This window comes from Cupressus sempervirens, chromosome 11 (genome assembly GCF_028749045.1).
Source record: "Cupressus sempervirens isolate cs-2001-9-10 chromosome 11, ASM2874904v1, whole genome shotgun sequence".
NCBI classification, from domain to species: Eukaryota; Viridiplantae; Streptophyta; class Pinopsida; order Cupressales; family Cupressaceae; genus Cupressus; species Cupressus sempervirens.
In genome coordinates, this window is record NC_143128.1 from 159,838,659 (window position 1) to 159,865,563 (window position 26,905).

Here is a 26,905-nt window from a genome sequence, read left to right on the forward strand (position 1 = left end):
TAAGATAGAAGTTTGATAGTGGTAATGCTTATGAAGTTGAGTTACCTAATCATATAGATATATCTTCTATATTCAATACTGTAGGCATAAGTAGCTTCCATATACTCTGCCTTTGTAGTGGACAAAATGACCACATCTTATCTCTTTCTCGTCCAATTCATTAATCTTGGCTCAAATGTTTTATAATTTTTTTAATGGTTTGATTAATCTTTATTATGATATGCATCACATTAGATAAGATATAAATATTGAGGTTATATGGTACATTTTCTATTAATAATGTAACAGAAGGGTCAAAACATAAACCTACATAAATATTTATAGAGGTTATTAGTATTGTTCTAGTTTAATGTTTTACAAGATTCCTTTGTGTACATCATTCTAGTCTCATTTCATCTTGCATGGAATTTTTCATGAAAAAATATGCTCTTAGTATGTTATTCTTGTACAACTATACTCTACTCAAAATTGTCCATTGCACAATCCTTTCAATCAGCACACTTTACACATGTCATTTTGCATGGAGTTTTTGTGCCTTTACATGCATTTCTTATTATTTCAGAAAATTATTTCTCTCCTTTTTCTAAAATGCTGAAGCAAGTATGAGGACTTTATATCTCCATCAGTGCCATTGCCAAAGTTATATATGCAACAATTTCAGCTCAAAATTAGTTGTTAAAGCCATTTTCATACAATCATGCATTAGACTAATTTTTTAAAGCACTCGTATGTTCGTTTTGAGGACTCAAATATGTGGTTATTATAGATCTAGTAAAAACATATTGTAGGCATTGGAAAAAGAAACAACAAAGATATCTGATATTGTATTAATTTGACATGACATTTAGTGTGGACATTTAAGCTGATAGACTTACCCCTTGTGAAATGTTTGCGGGTTTGTTTCAGATTTCTTCAAAGTGTTATGTGGTAAGAAGTGGATTTTTTTGTGGGCTTTTCACACCATCGCCCCATTGCAAATGGGGGCCCCCCTTTTGTCTCTTGGTCTCATCCTTTTGGATTTAGTTCTTGGTAGTATTGGGCTCAATCTTCTAAAGTTCCATCTTTCAAATGAGAATTGGTAAACTTGGCCAGATGTGGAAAGTGTTGTCCATGTGGCTCTGAGAATGGAAATTATTTTCTTTTTTGATAATTGAATGTCTTCACTTACTATTTTTAGAAAGTCTATTTTTAGTAAGTCTATTTTTAGTAAATTTCACTACCTCTTAGATTGGCCTTATTTTGACTTTGGGACAACTTACTATTTTTAGAAAGTCTATTTTTAGTAAGTCTATTTTTAGTAAATTTCACTGCCTCTCACATTAGCCTTATTTTGACTTTGGGACAACTTACTATTTTTAGAAAGTCTATTTTTAGTAAGTCTATTTTTATTAAATTTCACTGCCTCTTAGATTGGCCCTATTTTGACTTTGGGAAAACTTACTATTTTTAGAATGTATAGTTTTGGCAGGTCTATTTCTGCAACAAGTGAGCTATTGTTCATAAAGAGCCAAAAGGGTAAATGTGTCTATATCCAAAAGAATGAGCAAGCATGATAGTCAATAAAGAAAAAATGGTTAAGTCTGGAATCACCCATGAAATATCCAAAAGTAGAAAGGCATGAAAATAATAGGAAAAATGGTTTTCATGGAATTCTTCCATCATGGACAAAATCCAAGATCACTCAAAAATCCTATCTTAGAGAAAAATGGTTGTTGTGAAATTCTTCCATCATGGACAAAATCCATGATCACTCAAAAAATCTAGCCTTCGAGAAAAATGGTTGTTGCAGAATTCTTCCATCATGGACAAAATCCATGATCTCTCAAAAAGTCCAGCCTTGGAGAAAAATGGTTGTTGCAGAATTCTTCCATCATGGACAAAATCCATGACCACTCAAAATTTCCATGAGCAAGAGAATTAGAAATCATGGAAGAAAAAAATGGGTACGTGTTGGAAATTTTTCCTTCATGGAAGCAAAAATGGCTAAGTGTTGGAGATTTGTCCTTCGTAGAAGCAAAAAATGGGGAAGTATTAGAAATTCCTCCTTCATGGAAGAAAAAATGCTAGTGTTGGAAGTTTCTCCTTCATAGAAGAAAATCTAGCTAACTGTTGGCAATTCCTCCTTCACGGAAGAATAAATGGCTAAGTGTTGGAAACTTTCTCCTTCATGGGAAAATGAAAAAGGATTAAGTGCTGGAAATTTCTCCTCCAGATCTTGAATTTCACCCTCTTCAAGTGTGTACCCAAGATTGAAATAATGATTGATGATGGTTAAAAAAGGGGAAATTCTTCAAAATGTAAGAAAATGCATAACAGTGAATTGAAAATATTTGAAGAAAAAGGAGGAGAAAGCTCTAGTTCTAGAAATTCAAGAACGCTGCTCAAATCAAAAATTCTAGTACCAAGATCAAAGTACTAAGTGATCCGGTCCCAAACATTCAAGGTTCAAAGATCAAAGTTCAAATCCAAAAATCCAAGAACATGGCGAAGGAAGTTCAATATGAAGAAATTCTAGTGTAACATTATCATCAACAAGGGATTCCAATCCATTTTAGGGAGATAAATTTTCAAGCAAGTACATGGAAGACGAGAATGTTCAAAGAGAGATTTTTAGAAAAGTTAGTCAAAGTTGGATCTTAGGTAAAATGATGCAATTGGAAAAGACTCGAGCTTACATGGACGCCATCATCATTTCATGGCATCCAATTATCTTTAATGAAGAACTGAGGTCTCCAAGTCAAACTTCTATGCATTCAGAGAATGGAATCAAGAATAATTTATTCAAGGAAGACTAAGCATTTATTGAGTAATGGACATGCATGGTGGATATTTATTGCACCCAAATCCTTCCTAAAAAAGCATGCATAGTGGGCATTTATTACCCACTATAGTAATGCATTCCTTGTTACATTAATGTAGATTCATTTCCTTTTCCCTAACCCTAATTAGGGATGATGTGGCACAGTCTTGGCCATCGGCTACTGTGACCATCCAAGCCACCTATTGTAATTGAGGACCTATATAAAGGCCTCATTTCTCATTTGTAAAGGGGACTTTTAGGATATTGTTGCTATGAGCTGCTGAGATAAGAAAGTTTTCATTGGAGCTTGGTGAATACTTGACATGTCTTAGTGCTTGCTTGTTCTCCTAAATTTCTTCAATTAGATTAAGTTAGGCATAGTCAATATGTGGTGATTACAATAAAGAATATGATGGTGTATTGATGAGTTCCCTTGGTTCATACTTTTGATGTTTTAGTGATTCTAACTCATTGTGTAAAGTTAGCCTGGACCCCTTTCATGCATATGCTCAACTTCTATCATTCGTATACATTGTTCTTTATGATGGTGTATGTGGTGATATGAAAATCACTGGCATAACCCTTAAAGATTGCACCAATTCACGCATAGTTGTAGTATAACTTGGCGAAGAAAAATTCAGTAAATTGAGGAATTTTTCCACTAGAATACTATTTTTTGTTATCACTACCCTTAGGATTAGAATAGAATTCCTGAACCCCATCTTATTTAATTTTTGCATATATTGTGAAAACTCCAAAAAAAGAACTTCATTGCAAAACCTTAGTATAGCTCCCACATCTAGTATGGCTTGAAATGAATCTAAATATACACATAAGGCCCCTTTTGATCATCAGAAAATCACATCAACCACCAATCTTATACACAGTCAAGCCCTGGCATTAGAGGAACCTTGAAATCATTGAATGATCTTTTAGCAATCTTACCATACACAAGACTTTATTCAAGAGAGGATAAGATATTTCGATATTTTGTTCTACTATTTGGTGAGCCATAAAACACACATCAATAGATTTTTTGGTTGCTAGCATCATAAAATGTTGTGTTTTCCATTGCATACTAGTTGATGTAAATGACATGTTCTAAACATTTGGTGATTAAATCTAGTTAAAGATGACAAATCTAGGTTAGCACATTTGTATGAGAATATCATAGGTAATAGAGAATACTAACTTATAGTAAATATTTCTACATTTATCTATGGAAGGAATATTGGGATAGAGAAATTCTTTTTTATTTACTTGTGAAAATTTAGATAATTTTTATTTTGAATAGCTAGATTTTATAGATTCCTACTTAGTGATCTTGGTGCTATAGATCTTGAAGCTATAGATATAGGAGGTTTCCTAAGCTCAAGGATAGTTATAGAAAAATGATTGTTAGATCACTTATATACAATTTTTTTTTGTTAATCAATTTACATATTGTAGAGAGGAGAATTCGCATTGGATATTATATAAATGACTAATTAAAGAACTAGATTATAAGTTGCATTTAGTTAAAGTTTATTAAATGAAAAATGGAATGGTTAGCTAATTGTAGATGGTTTGCAATAGTGTACTTATTATGTCCAATCCCTCAACACAAGAAAAATGTTTGATAAAATGTATCCATGCAATGTTATGATATAATTGTGATGGCTTCAAAATTGGTTGATAAATATTATGGCCATGAGAATTAGTTGGTAGTTCAAACCATATTGCTATCAAAAAAACCAAGCCCTTGATCATTGAAACAATGAGATGATAGAGTTAATATAGTAATTGCAACTCTATACTATATTTTCTACAAGGAAAATACATAATTCCACATACATCTCAATTGATTGGAAAAATAATCACTATTGGGCAACATCTTTACTAGGAAATGAAATGATTAAGAATTGTTTGCTGGGTTAGTAAAATTAATTGTTAGTCCTTCCTATTTTGGAATACAAAATAAACATCTTATTTAAAATAGGAAAAAACTAAAGATGAAAATGTTCCACATCTAACTAGTGCACAAAGTAAGTACATTGTTATTTATTTGTTAACATTTGGGGAGACAAAATATACCAAAAATTAAAGTTTTTCATCCACCTAGTGTACAAAGTTAACATCTTTAATGTTTGTATAGATGGCTAGACAAACTTCATTAGCTAGAGATTAAACAAAGTCACCTTGAGTTTCTACATCAGCTTTGACCTGTCATTGTGAAGGACATTAGAACAAACCATTCCATTTTCTTTCATGGAGAAAATAATCTCTAGAACTGTGTAGCTATACCACAAAAATTAAAATCCATAATATTTGAACTATCACTACAAATGTGAAACTTACAACTAATTGATATTCAAATCGGATCTCAAGCTCTCCAATTAAGATATTATGAGCATCTATAGCATCACCAGATGTGGCAGATCTCACATCAATGACCTCCTTTTGGGCTTCTCTTTTTTGCCAAAGATAGGTAAAAATCAACTACTTGTGGCACTCTATGAACAGGGGTACCAAAAATAGTTGTAGATGGGGGTATGGGTGGAGGAGTTGGCATGTGAATGTCACTTGAAGCTTTAAATGGAATACCATTGTGTGTTGGAGACCCATGGAAGGCTTGGGGGTGCCTTTGCAACCTTTGTGGGCCTCTTTTGTACTTCAGCAAGTTACATTTTCCTAATTTTTGGTTCTTGACTTGGATTGTCACATGGGGAGTTAGTTTGACAATCTCCAAATTCAAGAGCTTCTAGTATCTTCTTTCCTATTAAATTCTTTGGTCTCACATCTTCGCTAAGTGATACAGTTCTAAATTTTTCCAAATTTTTTCTCATTGGGTCTTGTTATGTTTTTCTTTTATTAGCATTCTCTCATTGCAATGCTAACCAGTGCCTATATTTTGAGCCAGGCTTTGACACAGGTCCAAGGGAAATTGCCACACTGATTGATGAATCCTTCAATTTTGAAGATTTTTTGAAAAAAAAGTAGATGAACTAACTTATGGCATTTATACACCATGTGCCACAAGAAATTTCATTTCTATATCATGGGCATCAAGTAATGTATTAGAATCAACTACGTCCTTGTGTCAGAATCAACTTCCCTTCTAAAGAAATCAATGGAACACTTGTGTCATGGGTTCTTTTCCTAGTTGATAGAACCATTTCCTCTTTTTTCCCCTACTGATCCACCTAGAAATGCTAGAGAGTCATCCATACTTCTTCCCCATCTTTTAAGTTTGTGGATCAAGCTAGACTTTTTTAATCTAGTTTGTCTACTAGATGCACTATCCAATGAAAAATCATCAAAATCAACATTCTCAAAAGGTGTGGATGTCCTAGATGATGCATTCTCAAAGTCATTATCTATGAACTATGCAATGTAAAAACATCTAGGCCAACATATTCTAACATAAGCTTTTTGTCCTTATCCTAGGATCTTGGGCTCAAGATTTTGTTGAGATCATGTGCATGTTGAAATATTTAATGCATTTTAACATTTTCCTCTGGAGCCAAATGGCCACATACCATCCCCGTAATAGTTAGAAATAATGAATGTGGTAGGTGAGTTTTTGAAATCTGAAAAGAGGGGGAAAACATTTTTCCACAGAGACAAAAAGGAATTTTTGATTCATTCATTCAGTGAGTTCAACAAATCAGAGAGAGCAGAAAAGAAAAAAGAAAAGAAAAAAAGGAAATCAATCCGCAAATTAGCATGAAGTGTTCACAAGGTAGAAGAGTTTCAGTACGTGTTAGATCTCCTATCATTCTATAAGTTTGTAGTTTATTGTTTTTGACCTGTTGAAGCAGTGATTTCTCCAGGCATTCATGTATACAACCATTAGAGTTGCAAGTTTAAAGTTTAAAGTTTAAAGTTTCAAAAGTTTAAAGTTTTAGAGTTATTTTAGGGTTTTCTAGTTGAAGCCAAATGCTCTCAAATTTTTTAATAGTTTGAATCAAAGTTGAATATCAAGTAAGCAAGCATACGTGAATGCATTATTCTTCCTTATTTATTACATTTAAGAAGTTCATTGTTGAAAGCTCCAAGCTTTGGCTCTCTAGTTTATTCACATTAAAAATCTAGTCTTTATCTAAATTATATTTTTTTAGTTGAAGCGAAGCTTATTCGACATCCATTTGAGCTAAGTTACCCTTTGAGTGTTGAGTTCACTTGGCATCTTCTTGTCTTGAGCTAGCTCAACACATTCTCTTGTCACTCGGCATCTATTGGTGCCAAGCAACTTGGTACCTTCATGTGCCAAGCAAAATTGGCACTTGGCAATAGTTAGTGCCAAGAAAAATTATTAAAGTTGTGATTTAATATTTCACATGGTATCAGAGCTTTGAAGCCCCACATCCATAGTGAGTTAGGGAAAAAAAATTTGGGATATTTAACATGGCAGGAGATGCAGGAAAGATATGGCAGCAACCACCACCCTTCAATGGACAAAATTATGATACATGGCCAAAGAAGATGAAGACCATAATAATTGCGAATGATTTATGGAAGTTTGTGATTAGTGGGTTTGATGTTGTGATAGACCTGACTTAGTATGCTACTCTCACAAATGGACAAAAGACATAGTTGAAAGAGTCAAGGAGAAAGGATGTTAAAGCATTAAGTTTGATTGAGGCAGCAATGACAAAGATAGTTTTTCCCAAAATTACAGTAGCAAATTATGTAAAGTACGCATGGGATATCCTTGAGACAAACTTCAAGGGGACTAATAAAGTCCCTACAATAAAGCTACCGAATATAAGGAGGGATTTTGAGAACCTTCAGATGAAGGAAAATGAATCAGTTGTAGATTTCAGTTCAAGAACTTCCAATATGATTAACCAACTAAAGTCAAATGGAGAAGACTATCAAGAGTAGAGGATAGTGGAAAAAATATTGAGGAGTTTACCTCATAAATATGACAATTTGGTCATGATCATAAAAGAGGAAAAAGACCTCACTACTTTGACAATGGATGAATTGATGGGCATCCTTCAAACCCATGAGCATAGGATCAACAAATCTGCATCTTCTTCTTCCCAAGAGAATGCATTCAAGGCTTAGTCAAACCCAAGAGGAAGGGGGAGAGGAAGAAATGGCTTAGGGAAAAACTCCAAAGGTAGAGGCTGAGGTAATGGAGGACAAAGAAATGCTATAGCAAAAACCACAGGTAGAGTAGAGGGAGCAAGCACTTCTCAGAACACTTCAAGAGGAGATAAGAAAAAATATAACTCAAATAGGAGTAATTTAGAATGATACTACTATCATTAATATGGGTATTATGAAAGTGAGTGTTGGAAGAAGAAAAATCATCAGTTAGGACAAGAAAATGTGGCTGATGTGAACATGGGAAGTGGAAACAATGCCACTACCTTCATCATATGTAATGTTGGTGAAGAAGGAAGCCCTAAAGTTTGGTACCTCAACAGTGGATGTAGCAACCACATGATTTGTAATGAAACTTTATTTTCATTTATTAACAAGAGTTTCAAATCTAAGATTAAAATGGGTAACAATGGAACCCTACCGGTACTGGGCAAAGGAGCTATTATGGTCCATACCAAGCAAGATGAGAAGAAGGAAATACAAAATGTGTATTTTTCCCCTGGTATGGAGCATAATCCAATGAGCATTGGTCAATTCATTCAAAATGGATACAAAGTGTTGATGGAGAATGAAAGGTGTGTTGTTTATGAAAAGGATGGGAGCAAGAACTTACTTGCAATAGTTCAAATGACAAAGAAGAGAATGCTTCCCTTGAGGATAGAGACATGTTTCTCATTTCAAGTTAGTGTTGCACCTCCCACACAATCAGCTCTAAGGACTATGATTGAAGACCCTTCATGGCTATGGAACCTTAGGTATGGTCATCTTGGCTATGTTGGTTTAAATTTTTTGTCAAACAAAATAATGGTAGAAGGTTTACTAGAAATAAGAAATTCATGTGACGAGTGTGAGGCTTGTATTTTGTGTAAGAAATAGAGGCTTCCCTTTAATTCTAGAAATTCTATGGGGGCTAGATATACATTAGATTTAGTGCATACTAACCTAGTCGGTCTTATGCATGTTACTTCCATTAGGGGGAGTACTTATTTCATGACATTTATTGATGATTTCAGTCGTGGGACATGGGTTTATTTTTTGAAATCTAAATCTGAAGCATTTGATAAGTTTCTTGAGTTCAAACCCTAGGATAAAAGAGAATGTGGACACTATATCAAGGTCCTAATATTAGATAGAGGAGGGGAGTATACCTCCAATTATTTTGTTTTTTTTTGCAGGAAACATGACATAAAGAAAGAGCTCACAGCCAGCTATACACCACAGTAGAATGGAATGGCTGAAAGAAAGAATAGGACCATTGTTGAAATGGCAAGGAGCATGATGAAAGAGAAAGGTCTCCCAACCAAATTTTGGGGAGAGGCTGTGGAAACCGTAATTTACCTAATTAATAGGTGTCCTACAAAAGCAGTCTATGATAAAATTCTAATGGAAGCATGGTCACAAGAAAGATGGATAGTTGAACACCTAAGGGTGTTTGGATGTGTTGCATATGCACATGTGCCTAAAGAGCAAAGGAAAAAATTGGATGAAAAAGGTGTGAAGTGCATCTTCATAGGGTACAACTCGAAATCAAAGGGATACAAATTGTATGACCCATTGAACAACAAGATGATTGTCTCAAGAGATGTGAAATTTCTTGAAAATTAGTCATAGTATGGACCGATTGATGAATCACCAAGCACCTCAAGTAAAGTGCCAATTATGAGTGAAGAGGAATCTAATGAACAGCAATAATAATGATCAAATAGAAGAAAAGGCAAGTAGCCTCAGTCATTTTTGAGCTCCTCTAGGCATGGCCGACTGTTAGTGTCAAGTAATAGTGCAACTGAGCTAGTTGCCAAAGCAACAGAAGTGAAGATTTTGATCCCACACTCTCCTCCCTGATACCAAAAAAGACCAAGAGTCTTAGGGAGATATACCAAGATGAAAGGTATGAAGATTATGATGAGAGTGTTAATTTTCCATTATTTTCTCATAGTGATCCAATATATTTTGAAGAAGCTATTAAGGAGAAGAAATGGTGTAAGGCCATGGATGAGGAGATAGATGCTATAGAAAGGAATGAGACATGGGAGCTAACTGAATTGCCTCCCAAAAAGCAAGTGATTGGAGTGAAATGGGTCTACAAGATCAAATGCAATGCTAAAGGCAAGCTTGATTGGCATAAGGCAATGCTAGTAATCAAGGGCTACAAAGAATAGTACGATAGAGATTATAATGACACATATGTCCCAGTTGCAAGAATGTTGTCATAGCAATTGTAACTCATCACAAATGAAAGGTATTTCAAATGGATGTGAAGTCCTCTTTCTTGAATGGTGTATTGAAGGAAGAATTCTATGTGGAGCAGCCACCTAGTTATGAAGTTGTAGGTAAAGAATGCAAAGTATATAGATTGAAGAGAGCTCTTTATGGGCTCAAGCAAGCTCCAAGGGCATGGTACAGTAGGATTACCTCATACTTGATGAGCAATAGTTTTTGCAAAAGCACTGGTGAGTCTACTCTCTAAATCAAGGCAACAAATGAAAATGTATTGATCGTTGTCTTGTATGTAGATGATTTGATTTTTGTTGGTAATGAAAAGGCTCTAATTGGTGAGTTCAAAAAGGTCATAAAAAATGAATTTGAGATAATAGCACTTGGTTTCTTGAAGTATTTTCTAGGCATAGAAGTAAAACAAATGCATGATGAAATATTCATCTCTCAAGAAAAATATCCAAGGTAGATGTTGGAGAGATTCAAAATGTAGAATAGTAAGCTAGCCCCCATGCCAACAATAATAGGCCTAAAGTTGAGCAAGGAAGACTCTAGCAAGAGAGTGGATCCAACACTATACAAGAGTATGGTTGGAAGTTTAATGTATTTGACTACAACTTGGCTAGAATTGATGCATGCAGTAAGTTTGATTCCCAGATTTATGGAAACACCAAAGGATTCCCATTGGCAAGCGGGAAAGAGGATCCTAAGGTATGTAAAAGGTGCCAAGGGATTTGGAATTTTGTATACTACAGAAAATGAATTCAAGTTGGTAGAATATATAGATAGTGATTGGGTTGGAAGTATAGATGAGAGGAAGAGCACTTCTAGATATGTATTTCATATGGGACCCAGTGCAATTTCATGGGCATCCAAGAAGTAACCTATTGTTTCTCAATCTATAGTAGAGGTTGAATAGATAGCAAAAAATTCAACAACATGTCAAGCTATTTGGTTAAGAAGGATCTTGACAGATTTGAATGAAAGGCAAGAGGATGGAACCACAATTTATTGTGGCAACATCCCATCAATTGCATTGTCCAAGAATCCAATTTTCCATGGTAGAAGCAAGCATATAGACATCAAATATCACTTCATCAGAGAGTTGGTGGAGAATGGAGATATCAAGATGGAATTTTGTAAGTTTGAGCAGCAGCTAGGAGATATTTTTACTAAGCCATTAGGCATTGGAAGTTTTGTACACGTAAGAGAGTGTCTTGGTGTAATTGACTTGGATAAAAAATTATCCTTGTTTTTTTGGCTTCGAAAAAAGGGGGAGTGTTCAAATATTTAATCGAAAAAGAGGGGGAAAAATGTTTTCCATAGAGACAAAAAGGAATGTTTGATTCATTCATTTAGTGAGTTCAATAGATTAGAGAGAGCAAAAAAGAAAGAAAAAAAAGGAAATCGATCAGTAGATCAGTGTGAAGTGTCTAGAAGGCAGAAGAGCTTCAATACATGTTGGATCTCCTATCATTCTACAAGTTCATAGCTCATTTCTTTTGACCTGTTGAAGTAGTGATTGCTCTAGGCATTCATGTATGTAGCCATTAGAGCTACAAGTTTAAAGTTTCACCAGTTTAAAGTTTTAGGGTTATTTTAGGGTTTTTTGGTTGAAGCCAAATGCTCCCATATTTTTAAATAGTTTGAATCAAAGTTGAATATAAAGCAAGTAGGCATATGTGAATGCATTGTTCTTCCTTATTTATTGCATTTAAGAAGTTCATTATTGAAAGCTCCAAGCTTTGGCTCTCTGGTTATTCATGTTGAAAATTTGGTCTTTATCTAAATTATAATTTTTCAATTGAAGTCAAGCTTACTCGACATCCATTTGAGTTGATTTACCCTTTGAGTGCTGAGTTCACTTCGTATCTTCTTGTGCCAAACTAGCTTGGCACTATCTCCTGTCACTTGGCATCTTTTGATGCTGAGCAAAACTGCCACTCAACACCTTCACGTGCTGAGAAAAACTAGCAATTGGTAATAGTTAGTGCCGATCAAAATTATTAAAGTTATGATTTAATATTTCATAGTGCAGTCACTTTCCCTAGTGGAGCTTTGTTGTTCCTCAACTCATAGCGTAGGCATGCATTAACCCATCTCAAATAAACTAATTTCTCAACTTTACTAAACTGATTATTTTGTAGTCCTTCTATTTACTTCGACAAATCTTTATTCTCATGCCTCAATAAATTGACCTCCTCTCTTTCCTTCTCAATAACCTCTGCCTGTACTTTAAGAAAAAAATCAATAACCTTTTTTTGAACTGAAGAACCACATTAGATCCATAGAGAACAATTCAAACACACAGCTGTAAATTGGAAAAAACTTATGACTTAGATGCAATCCGAATAGACCTAGAGAAATATAGATGGAAAATTTTACCTCGATAATTTTAGAAAGGGGCGTGACTTTTGCTTCTACATAGTCTAGTTTCACTATCAACTCCTGCTTTTCATGTTGCAACTTTTTTTGGCCCTTCTTAATTCAACTACTTCCATTCTAATTCTTTCAACTGATGTAATTTTCTTTCTCCTTGTCTTCAAGAATTGTGATTCTTTCTTGAAGCATATGAAGTTGTTCATTTCACTCTTTATCATCCATTTGTATCTGTCTTTGTAGATCCTCGATGAACATTTAAGCTCTTTGTTAACTAAAGAAGCTTCTACTAATTCCTCTTCAAGTTTCTTCTTCTGGCTTCCAAAGCATTTATTTTTATATTAAGAATTTTAATCTCAACTACATTAAACTTTAGTCACCTCTGCAATTCAACAATGATAATACTCAAGCAATTCATTTTCATAAATTTCTTCCCTCAGACCCTCAATCTTTCAATTTTTGCACTCATATTTCTCATTGCCTCCTCGTGCATATGCCTATCATGCTTAGGCATTACATTATAATCTATCTCCATAGACTATTTATCCTTATCACCATATTGTACAGCTTTAGAAGACAAGTCTCAGGGTAAAAACCGAAACTCCTCCAATACAATATCTCTTAATTTTGGCAGGAGAAGCTATTCATCATCAGGCAAGTTCTTGCTACTCGATGATGGACTATGGCAGTCAACTCTTTTAACATCCTCCTCCTACTACAAATCTCACCAAATCATAACATGATTATTTATTTGTTTAAGGGGTTCAAACTTAAACTTCTATTCCTTCATATTCACCAAGGTATCATATAGGTTACCATGCTTCAATAATCATATTACAATTTGTGCCTCTTCTAGGTGGCTTAATAAGGACTAGCTAATATCCTAAATAGGCATTTGTGACTCATCTTGTACTAATGATAAGACTTTTCTCTTTAACTTATGCATGGTATTTGTACCTAATTACATTTAAACATCAAGAAAAAGTTAAGAAGTACATCAAACCTTGGAAATTCTTATTGACTAATTATACAAAGTGTACAAAAACCAAAAAGGATCAGAAGTTACTAATCATTAAAAATCATTATGTGAAAAGTGTGAGAAATATAAATTTAAATTTAAAACTCACAACCCTAAAAATTTGCATGACACAAACTATTACCGAGTGCCAAAAAATTTCTTGGCACTTAAGAAATCGAGTGGCGGGAGAGGTTACCGAGTGAGCTTAGCAAATGAAGAGTAAGCAACTCAGTAGCCAAAGGATGCTGAGTGAGCTCATAGATGAAGAAACAACTTGATAAATGAAGAACTCGATAGACAATGGATACTGAGTGAGCTTGGTAGTGTGAATGTCGAGTGAACTTGGTAGCCACATGAGGGTGAAGTTTAGTAGAGGAAGGCACTGAGTGAACTCAATAACCATTGTAGATGACTTCTCCTAAAGATAATACCAAGTGCAGACTTATGACATGAATATTTTTGCCATTAAAACCAGAGACCCAAAGCTTGAAATACTCAACAATAAATTTCACAAATGCAATTAACAAGAAGCAATAGAATCACATATGCCTGTTTGCTTACTATTCAACTTAGATTCAAACTATTACAAAATCTAGGAGCATTCGGCTTCAACCAAAAAACCCTAAACTGGTAGAACTTGAACAACTTCAATACTTATAAACTTTAAACTTGCAGCTCTAATGGCTGCATACAGTAATGCCTAGAGAAATCACTGCTTCAACAAGACAAATGAAACAATAAAACATTCAACTTATAGAATGATCAGAGAAGAAACACGTGCAACTACAAGCACAAAATGAACTTCCTTTTCTCTGCACTCTGACGTCTAGATCTACTAATCACTTCTCTCTTCTTCCTTCTCTGCAACTTCTAATCTTCTCTTCTTCTAACTCTATGTTTGGTCAAATGGAATAGAACATTCCTTTTGTCTTATGCCAAAAAAATTTTCCCCCTCATTTTTTAATTCAAAAAATTTTCACCTACCATGCAATAAATTCATTTGATCATTCTGTAAGCCGTCAAGGAGGTAGGTGGGCATTTGGCTCTAGGGAGAAATGACCAACCACAATTAATATTCCAACACTCCCCCTTTATCCTGAGCCAAACAAACAAGGATCACTACTGATCCAAATCAACTACACCAAGACACTCTCATAGGTGTAAAAATGTCCCAATGCCTAATGGCTTGGTAAAAATGTCTGCTAACTGCTGCTCATACATCCAATATTCAATTTTGATATCCCCATTCTCCACTAACTCTCTGATGAAGTGATATCTGATCTCTATATGCTTGCTTCTCCCATGGAAGATTGGATTCTTGGACAATGCAATAGATGAGATGTTGTCATAATAAATTGTAATTCCAACCTCTTGCCTTTCATTTAAATTTGTCAGGATCCTCCTTAACCAAATAGCTTGACATGCTATTGCATTTGCTGCTATGTATTCAACCTTTGCTATAGATTGAGCAACAATAGGTTGCTTCTTGGATGCCCATGACATTGCACCCGATCCCATATGAAACATATATCTGGAAGCGCTCCTCCTATCATCTATACTTCTAGCCCAATCACGATCAGTATAACCCACGAACTTGAAATCATTTGATGCAGTATACAGAATTCCAAATCCCTTGGTACCTTTCACATACCTTAGGATCCTTTTTCTCCCTTGCCAATGGGAATCCTTTGGTGTTTCCATAAATCTAGAAATTAAACTTACTGCATGCATTAGGTCTGGCCGAGTTGCAGTCAAATACATTAAACTTCCAAACATACTCTTGTATAGTGTTGGATCCACTCTCTTGCTAGAGTCTTCCTTGCTTAAATTTAGACCTACTGTTATTTGTGTTGGGGCTGCGTTACTATTCTGCATTTTCAATCTCTCCAAGATCTACCTTACATACTTTTCTTGAGAGATGAAGATGCCATCATGCATTTATTTTACTTCTATGCCTAGAAAGTATTTCAAGAGACATAGGTCTGTCATTTCAAACTCATTTTTCATGGCCTCTTTAAACTCACCAATTAGAGCCTTGTCATTTCCAGTAAAAATTAAATCATCTACATACAAGACAAAAATCAACACATTACCATTTGTTGCCTCGATGTAGACAGTAGGCTCACCATTGCTTTTGCTAAATCCATTGCTCATTAAATATGAGTCAATCCTACTGCACCATGCTCTTGGAGCTTGCTTGAGTCCATAAAGAGGTCTCTTCAATCTATATACTTTGTGTTCTCCACCTGCAACTTGATAACTAGGTGGCTACTCCACATATACTTCTTCTTTCAATATACAATTTAGGAAGGTGGACTTCACATCCATTTGAAATACCTTCCATTTGTGTTGAGCTACAATTGCTATGACAGCATGCATGGTTTCGATTCTTGCAACTGGGGCATAGGTCTCATCATAATCTTTTCCATATTTCTATTTGTAGCCCTTGACTACTAGCCTTGCCTTATGCCTATCAATCTTGCCTTCAGCATTGCATTTGGTCTTATAGACCCATTTCACTCCAATCACTCGCTTCCTGGGAGGAAAATCAGTTACCTCCCATGTCTCATTTCTTTCTATAGCATCTATTTCCTCATCCATGGCCTTACACTATTTCTTCTCCTTAATAGCTTCTTCAAAATATATTGGATCACTATGCAAAAATAATGCAAAATTAACACTCTCATCATAATCTTCATACCTTTCATCTTGGTATATCTCCCTAAGACTCTTGGTCTTTCTTCTTAGTAGGGAGGAGAGTGTGGGATCAGAATCTTCACTGCTACTACTTGGCACTAACAATCGATCATGCCTAGAGGAGCTCGATAATGGCTGAGGCTAGTTGCCTTTTCTTCTATCTGCTCCTTCTTCTTGCTATTCATCAACATCCTATTTATTCATAATTGGCACTTTGCTTTAAGTGCTCGGTGACTCATCAGTTAGACCATACCAAGACTAATTTTCAAGAAATTCCACATCTCTTGAAAGAGTCATCTTGTTATTCAATGGATCATACAATCTGTATGCCTTTGATATTGGGTTGTACCTTGTGAAGATGCAATTCATACCTTTATCATCCAATTTTTGCCTTTGCTCTTCAGGCACATGTGCATATGCAACACATCTAAACACCCTTAGATGTTCAACTGTCCATCTTCTTTGTGACCATGCTTCCATTGGAATTCTGTCATGAACAACCTTTGTAGGACACCTATTAATTATGTAAAGTATTGTTGTCACAACCTCTTCCCAAAATTTAGTTGGGAGACCTTTCTCTTTCATCATGCTCCTTGCCATTTCAACAATGGTCCTGTTCTTTCTTTCAGCCACTCCATTATGTTGTGGTGTATAGCTAGTTGTGAGCTCTTTCTTTATGCCATGTTTCATACAAAAATTTACAAAATAATTGGAGGTATACTCCCCTTCTCTATCTGATCTTAGGACATTGATATAATGTCCACATTCTGTTTCAGCCTGGGCTTTAAATTCTACAAATTTATCAAATGCTTCAAATTTTTTCTTTAAGAAATACACCCATGTCCTATGACTGAAATCATCTATAAATGTCATGAAATAAGTACTCCCCCCAGTGGAAGTAAATTGCATAGGACTGACTAGGTCAGTATGCACTAACTCTAATGGATATCGAGCCCTTGTAGAATTTGCAGAATTAAAGGGAAGCCTATGTTGCTTACCCAAAATACAAGCCTCACACTTGTCACATGAATTTTCTATTTGTGGAAAACCTTCTACCATTCTTTTATTTGACAACAAATTTAAACCAGCATAGCCAAGATGACCATACTTGAGGTGCCATAGCCATAAGGGGTCTTCAATCGCACTCCTTATAGCTGATTGTGTGGGAGGTGCAGCACGAACTTGAGATGAGAAACATTTCTCTATCCTCAAGGGAAACATTCTGTTCTTTGTCATTTGAACTGCTGCAAGTAAATTCTTGCTCCTATCCTTTTGATGAATGATACAACTATCATTCTCCATCAGCACTTTGTATCTATTTTGAATGAGCTGACCAATGTTCATCAAATTGTGCTTCATACCAATGTCTACAACTGATTCATTCTCCTTCATCTGAAAGTTCTCAAACTCCCTCCTTATATTTTGTAGCTTTATTGTGCAAACTTTATCAGTCCACTTGAAGTTTGTCTCAAGGATATCCCAAGCTTCCTTTGCATAATTTGTTGCTACAATCTTGGGAAAAATAGTTTTTGTCATTTCTGCTTCAATCAAACTTAATGCCTTAGCATCCTTCATCCTTGACTCTTTCAAATGAGTCTTTTGTGCATTTGTGAGAGCAGCATACTAAGCTGGGTCTATCACATCATTGAATCCATTAAACAAAAAATCTCACAAATCATTTGCAAAAATAATGGTTTTCATCTTCTTTGCCCATGTATCATAATTTTGTCCATTAAAGGATGGTGACTGCTACCATATCTTTCCTGCATCTCTTGCCATAATAAATATCCCAAGAAAAAAAATGACCTAACTCATTGTGGATGTGGGGCCTCAAAGCTCTGATACCATGTGAGAAATATTAAAACAAAATCTAAAACTCACAACCCAAAAAATTTGCATGGCACAAACTATTACCGAGTGCCAAAAATTTGCTCGTCAGTTAAGAAACTAAGTGGCAAGAGAGGTTACTAAGTGAGCTCAATAAATGAAGAGCAAGCAACTTGGTAGACAAAGGATGTTGAGTGAACTCAGTAGAAGAGCAACTCAATAGATGAAGAAAAAACTCGATAAATGAAGAACTCGGTAGACATTGGATATCAAGTGAGCTCGGTAGTATGGATGCTGAGTGAACTCGGTAGCCATAGGAGGGTGAAGTTTGGTAGAGGAAGGCACTGAGTGAACTCGGTAGCCACTGCAGATGACTTCTACCTAAGACAATATCGAGTGTAGACTTATGACATGAATATTTTCGCCATTAAGACCAGAGACCCAAAGCTTGAAATACTCAACAATAAATTTCACAAATGCAATGAACAAGAAGAAATGGAATCATGTATGCCTGCTTGCTTACTATTCAACTTAGATTCAAACTATTACAAAAACTAGGAGCATTCAACTTCAACCAAAAAACCTTAAACTGGTAAAACTTGAACAACTTCAATACTTAGAAACTTTAAACTTGCAGCTCTAATGGCTACATACAGTAACACCTGGAGCAATCATTGCTTCAACAGGAAAAATGAAACAATAAAACATTAAACTTATAGAATGATCATAGAAGAAACACATGCAACTACTGGCATGAAATGAACTTCCTTTTCTCTGCACTCTAATGCCTAGATCTGCTAATCACTTCTCTCTTCTTCCTTCTCTACAACTTTTGATTTTCTCTTCTTCTAACTCTCTGTCTGGTCAAATGGAATAGAATATTCCTTTTGTCTTTTTCCAAAAATATTTTCCCCCTCATTTTTGAATTCAAAAAATTTTATTTGATCATTCTACAAGTCATCAGGGAGGTAGGTGGGCATTTGGCTCCAGCGAGAAACAAACAACCATAATTAATATTCCAACAACAAGTTGGAAGGAAGAGGTAGCAATAAAAAGAAGAACATGAAGTTACTTCTTGCTTCTGAGCTGAATCAATACATAAACTGCAACAAACAAGCTGACAGAAAGGCCTATCTTTACCATCATATATGTAAATTTTCTATTTTCTCGCTCACCCACAAATTTAAGCAATCCATCCAAAACAATGTAACCTCTTTCATTCTTCAAAGCAAGGAAATCCAAAATCTCCTTAAAGAAATGACTTTAAGAACTGCAAAGTAAAGCAAACAAGACTTAAAAACACAAGGAAATCAGCCTAGAAAAGCTGATATAGAATTCATTAGCAATAAGTTCAATTAAAAATGAATAAAAGAAAACCCTAATAACTGGGATTTCCTGTAATGTTAATTCTAATAAAATTTGAGATAATAGAAACACATATATTTATTCCCCAAAGAGATGACTGGTCCATTGTCATTTAATTTTTTTAATGACAACATATCAACAAGGACATATAAAATTAAGTCTTATGGGAAAATTTTGCACAATACTTGATCAATCTCCATGCTCCTCCCCAAGCGAAAACAATTTCCAATAATCTTTTGACTACAATTAATAACTATTGCAATTCCAATATTTAATGGGAAATTTAATGGAAAAACACCTCAAATTTGAGAAAATTCAATTATGATAATCAAAATTCGTTGAAATTAATCATTTCATCTCAAATTAGGTGGTCAAGGCAACAAGAATTTCCATGTTCTCAATGTCAAAACCTTTTTCTCGACTGTCAAAAAATGCAAAAATAGAAAAACATTTTTGAGCAATCGGTAAATCATACGCCATCGACATCAATTTGATAATTCCTCAAACATAAATTTCATTGCGAAAGAAATTAAAGAACTCAAGAATTATTCCCTTAACCTACAAAATGGTGGTCAAAAGACAACATCTATCTTTCAAAATGTATGTCCTCTTCCCCCATGTTTCCAAATCCATAATCCCCATGTCCCATCCAACTCGAATCCTCCATGTAGTTCCCCATACTTTCATCTTAATGTCCAAAGCCATCATCTCAATCCCCTACCTATATTTCAACCTTCACACAATCCTAATCCTCCAAATTTGCCATCATCTGCATCCCATTTTTCTCAAATATAAAAATAAAATGATCCAATCACTCAAAGTTATACACCTAATGCCATGTCGAGAACTTGTTCCAAAGCATGCCATAATGGATTCTTCCTCTCCTTTAGATCCAAGAAATTCCCCATCCCATAAATCCCTTATTCCTCAAAATACATTTATCCCTCATAATCAATTTCATGATCCCTTTCCTAATCATGATCAAGACATTCCCTCTATGGCACCCATTTATGATTCCATTCCATCTCAAGAGCTAGCATCCACAAATCCTCCACTTCATGAAGACATTCCTTCCACTCCAACCACTAATACTCATCCATCTCAAGATCAAATCACTCCATCTCATGGTTCCATTCCATCCACTTCATTATGTTATTCTATTCCATCATATGATTCTATTCTGCTATATGATCCAATCATTCCTTCCATCCCAATACATGATCCTCTTATAAATCAAGATCAAAGTACCCCTTTATTTTTATTTCATGATCCTATTATCCCTCATAATCCCTCTTGTGATCCTAATCCTCCATGAGATCTTGTTGCACCTATCCAATCCACTCATGAACCCCATATACATGAACTTGTATCTTGTATTGAAAATAATATGTATCCTATTGAAGAAATAATGTCTCAAGAATCAGAGTCAAGATGTTGGTATACCTTCCACTCCTTGCAATTCCAAAATTCCCCCATCCAAAACTAAATGTTCCCATCATCCATATTCCAAGTTGATTTTGGGACCTTAAATCCATACTCCACTTTCATCATCATTTCTGTCCATTTTGGGTCGTTATGTGCCAAATCCAAACCCTTCATCCCTTCCATCCATTTTGTGTCCTTACATACATCCATCCACCATATCTAATTCTTCCACTTCATCCCCTCAAGCTTAAAAATCAAGATCAAAGTACCCCTTTATTTTCATTTCATAATCCTATTATCCCTAATAATCCCCCTTGTGATCCTAATCCTCCATGAGATCTTGTCACACCTATCCATTCCACTCATGAACCCCATATACATGAACTTGTATCTTGTATTGAAAATAATAAGTATCCTATTGAAGAAATAATGTCTCAAGAATCTCAAGGTAAACTTTAAGCAACCTCCCTTGAAAATGAGATATAAAAATATTGGTCAATCTTACATTATTTTGGAAGATTAAAATAATTTCTATTATTAATTGGCAAATATTTAACTATTTAAATATTTTTATAACTAAATTTAATAAAAATGTGGCAATTTTAAATATTTTTAAGAACTAAATTATTAGCCAAAATTTCTTAAAATTAACCAATTGGCGAATATTAGCCACTAAAAAATTCCTTATGAGTCAAGATGTTGGTATACCTTCCACTCCTTCCAATTCAAAAATTCCTCAATCGAAAACTAAATCTTCCCCTGATCCATAGTTCAAGTTGATTTTGGGACCTCATATCCATACTCCACTTCCTTTATCATTTCTATCCATTTTGGATCACTATTTTCCAAATCCAAACCCTTCATCCCTTCCATCCATTTTGTGTCCTTACATACATCCATCCACCATATCTAATTCTTCCACTTCATCTACTCAAGCTCCTAATAAAGAACAACAAAGGCACAGATCCTTGAATCTCTTCCAAATTTTACAATCCATAATTTAATCTATAATCTCTCCATTCCATTTATCCTCATACACCTATACCATGGCCAATAAAAGTAACTTGGATGCCAAAGATAAAGTGAATCAAGCCAAATATGCATAGAAATCTAAGGATGAAAATGTCACCTCTAAAACACATGTTCAAGAAAAGAAAAATGTGATCAAAAAGAAAGAAAAAAGTCCAAAGGGCACAAAGGCTGAAAATAAAACTACAAAAATTATGTGGATTCCAAAGCTACTTAATTAAGCAATAAATCTAAAGGAAAATTTAAAAATGGCATCGAATTTCACTAATCCAAAGGCTTCCTTCATCCAAAAATCATAAAAAATTCCATTTACCAACTCCATTTTGTGTCCGTATACCCCAAAATCCATCATCTCCTTCATCCATTTTGGGTCCCTATATCCCAAACTTCAAACTTTTTTCTATATATCGCCCAAAATTTCTTCCTATGCATCACCCTTCAAGGTATGTGCCAATGATGATCTTTACAGCTCTATCATTTGCTCATCCACAAGTCTTTCAATCTAGCATCCATCAACCATGTCTTCCTCCCAACCACTCCAACTCCTTTAACCAATCTTTGTCATAAGTCCTTCACCTCCATTTTCAAACCCATTTCATTCTTCCTTTCATTATCATACAAGCATCTATGCAAAAATAGTAAAAATTCCTTCAAAATAACAAAGAGAGAGAAATAAATATCAATGGATCAATCCATGTATCTAGATTCTTGAGTCCTCCCTTTTTTTCTTACCATGTATCTAGTGTCTTCCAATTCCACTTATCCATCCATTCACTTTTCCTCTCCCACTTGCACACTACACTGGGGGCAAGCATTATCCAAATAAATTTCTAAAGTAATTTTAATGTCAATTCGAATGTAAGATACTAAAAAAAGAGTGTATCAATTTCTCCCAAATTAAACTTATCTCATTGTACTAAGATGCAACATAACATAAAGATACAAGCAATATAATGTCTTATATGGCCACAAACATCATTGGTTGCATATATAATACCCTTAGATTTACTCATAGGTTATTTCAACCATATATAGTACTCATTTCTTGGTTATAAATATAAAAGAGTGTGCCACAAATGTATGAAAGATAATTTAAGTATTTATCCATTTTTTAAGCTCTCACTCTCATCCTCTTTGGATCTCCTTTTTTTTTACTAATTTATTTCTCCATCTATATCTCTTTCTATTGTATCCTTGCTCTCTCACAAACAAACTCTCTCTCTCTCTCTCTCTCTCTCTCTCTCTCTCTCTCTCTCTCTCTCTCTCTCTCTCTCTCTCTCTCTCTCTCTAACACACACACACACTCAGAGTTTGATCTCTATCCATATCTTCCTCTCTCCCGTCCATATCTAGAAAAATCTCCTTCTCTATCCATCTATCACTTTCCACCACTCCCTTTCATATACTTGTAAAATTCTACATCTATATTTTTGTCCCACCATATTTCCCTAGCTATTTATATCAATTTTGTTCTCTGTCCATATCTTTCTATCCCAATATATCTCCCCATTTAGATGGACATATATCTTTATCTTTCTCACTTCATATATATTTGTATATATGTACTTATCTATGTCTAATGTCTCTCTGTGGAACTATGTTTAAAGGCTATGACCCTATGAAAAGTCTACCCTATTGAAGGCTTTAAAATACTTTTAAATATTACCCTATTAAAGGATTTCAATGCCATGCTAAAAGTGTACCTTGTTAGAGGACTTTAACTCAAAATAAAGTATGCACTCTGTTAAAGGATTTTCAAAAGCTTGTTAAGCCTACTTTGTTAAGAGATTATCATTGATTCACCTATTAGAATGTTTTAACATTGATCCTTCACTTAGCGCTACTCTGCTAGATATCAAATCCTCTCTTTCCTTATGTACACTTGATCCTTCTGATTTGATATGTCTTCTCTATCGTCTAATTATTTTTCTGTGTTTCTAACTAATTCTACAATTCATATCTCTAGCATAACCTCCATAGTCACCATGAATTCTCTTAGCATTCTTCCTTCTCCTCTCACATACACATACCGGCCTCTCAAATTTTTTAGGGTTTTCTATCCTATTAAAAACATTGGTAGACTAGGGTTAGGTAGGAATCAATTATTGAGATTCATCAATTTCGCTACTTAATTCATCCCTTTTTCTAATTGGTTTCATGCAATGCATTAGGATTCGCAAATATACATCCATCCTTATCTTCTAAATCTATAAAAAAATACTTAAGTTGACCAAAAAATGGTTTACATATAAAATTGTGTCATTACAGACAACTATGAAAAAACTATTTTTTCAGCACTTGAAAGCTTTGATGCTTGACATCCACTATATCCTTAATGTTGTAACTCAACTCCTGAATGACTCTACATACATTTTTTTACTTAGCATCTATATCACCAAGCATATATTTACTTTCTCGACAATTGAATGACTTGGCACTAACTATCTTCTTGGAAAAAACTAGTGTTGGGCACTAAGTATCTTATTCAACATGTATTATTGAAAAATTATGCTCAACATGTACTACTTACTCGACATGAACTAAGTTCTATTAAGTAGTGACCTAAGTTTTTTGTCACTACCTTGTCAATATAAAAATGGGATCAACATCTATATCTTATGAGGTTCTCCCTATTGTGGTTTTTATTTATTGAGATGTACATACCATAATGACATCTCTTTCCATTAATTGTAAGTCACTTGGCTTCTCATCAACTCTTTGCTTCATTTTATGGGTGTTATCAGTCAAGGTTTGTTTATTGCATCACAAATCTCCTTCATAGATATGGAAAACTCTTCAACATTACCACTCTTATTTGTAGTCTTTCCCAAGTCTCTAAGCTCCAATATGCCCCTTGGGCATATCCCATAAACTATTTCAAAAGGACTCTTGCAATTAGATATATTTTGAGTATCATTGTATTCATATTTAGCTTGAGAAAGAATATGATCCCATGTTTGACAATATTCCTTCAAGAAAAGTCTAAGCAATTTTTGAAGGCTTCTATTAACCACTTTAGCCTACCCATCTATTTGCATGTGATAAGTATACCATAAAGAAAGGTTAGTGCCTAGTCTTTTCCAAAGAGTCTTCGAGAAATGACTCATGAATTTTGAATCTCTATCTAAAACAATGTTGATTGGAAAAAAATGGATCCTCACTAGCTCCTTCAAGAAAATACTAGCTATGTGGTACACATCATGAGATTTTTTCATTGCACAAAGTGAGCCATTTTGATAAACCTATCACCTATCACCTATACACTATCAAGTCTATGTTTTGTCTTAGCCAACCAAACTACATAATCCATGCTTAGCCATTTCAAGGTCTATTTGGTATAAGAAGTGGTTTCTATAACCTTTCATTTGATGAAATTATGTTTTTCTTTTGACAAATGATGCATGAATCCACACAATGCTGACTAAAAAATAATGGATCCTCACTAGCTCCTTGAAGAAAATATTGGCTATGTGGCACACATCATGATATTTTTTCATGGCATAATGTGAGCCATTTTTCTAAACCTATCAACTATCACATATACACTATCAAGTCTATGATTGATCTTAGCAAACCAAACTACATAGGCCATTCTTAGCCATTCCAAGGTGCATTTGGTATAAGAAAGCTCTACTATAACCTTCTATTTGATGAAGTTACAATTTTATTTATATAAATGTGTTCGAATATTCAAATGTGGAAAGATTACTTATGAGGGTGGGGGGGTGAATCATAAGTACTAAAATTTGTCCTATAAAACTTTTATGTGGAAATAAATTGCATGCATTTAAATACATTAAGTAAACATGAAACTAACACATGCATCAATAACACATAACACCTGAAATTGGTAACCCAGAAACCCTCCAAGAATAAGAAGGTAAAACTGGGGTGGGGATGATACCCACAAAAATTACTGCAGCAATATTGTTTAACCACTTCTGATGGTTTGCCCTATTAAAGGCTTTACACTGTGTCAATAGTGACCTAGTTAGAGGATTTACAAAAACTTAACACGAAGTGTCACCCTGTTAAAGGATTTAATCACCTATCTCTAGGATCAATGAAATAGCTGTTAAGATAACCTATCACCATAGGATTTCCATGCTAATACAATGGCTAGAAAGTATTAGGTAAAATGAACCTGATAGTTTACAATCCTTGATTGCTGAATGCTGGCTCTGTTCTGCTTCCTCTGATCTTGATCCTTTGTGATCTGATATCTTTCGCTTCTGAAAATAGTATATCAACCACTCTATATCTTCTCCTCTATATCATCATCTTCATCATCTCCTTCTCTATCATATCTTCTCTATGAGATATCGTCTTCCTTATAAAGACATTCGAGGATTTAGGGTTAGGTATGGATCTACGATCCATATTCAATCTTCATTTCTGCTTAATACTTATCTTTTGCTGATTGGTTGCATGCCTTTATCATTTTTCTTATTGGCTGCATGTAAATTACATAGGAAATATAAAATATTTGATCTAATCATTAAATCCTTCGAGATTTCCTTATGTCGGCTGTAAAGACTGTTTTCATCATAGTTTGTGCGATTCCAAACTCTTATGCTGATATGCTAGATTAGTCGGCTCCTAAAATATTTTTGTTGCTCGGCACATGTTGTTCTACTTAGTTACTCGGCACTTACACAAAACTGTGTTACTCGGCATCTAAACTTTACTCGGCACCTGATCTTCACTCGGCATTTACACTTTACTCGGCACCTACACTTTACTCGGCATCTAAACTTTACTCGGCACCTACACTTTACTCGGCACCTGAAGATTACTCGGCATCTATTCCACTCGGCACCTATTCTTGATCTTGGTTAAGTGTATTGACACTCAGTTGTCAAATTTATTGTTTAAGCTAACAATCTCCCCCTTTGACATGAGTGGCAAAAACACTTAACCCATGTGACTCAGTAATTAATCCTTCATTCAAACTTTGCTTCCCAAAATTTGCTTTCTCCCCCAAAGTTCCAAAATTTGCTTATCTCTGCTATCTCCCTGTCAAAATTTCAAAATTGGCTATCTCTGCTATCTCCCCC

At 34.7% G+C, this 26,905-nt stretch overlaps 1 pseudogene; it reads right to left on the reverse strand.

Annotated features, from left to right (window-relative positions):
* LOC149528683 (protein CHUP1, chloroplastic-like) overlaps positions 1 to 24,575 on the reverse strand; it is a 79,770-nt pseudogene extending 55,195 nt beyond the window's left edge.
* Positions 24,576 to 26,905: the final 2,330 nt, after the last annotated feature.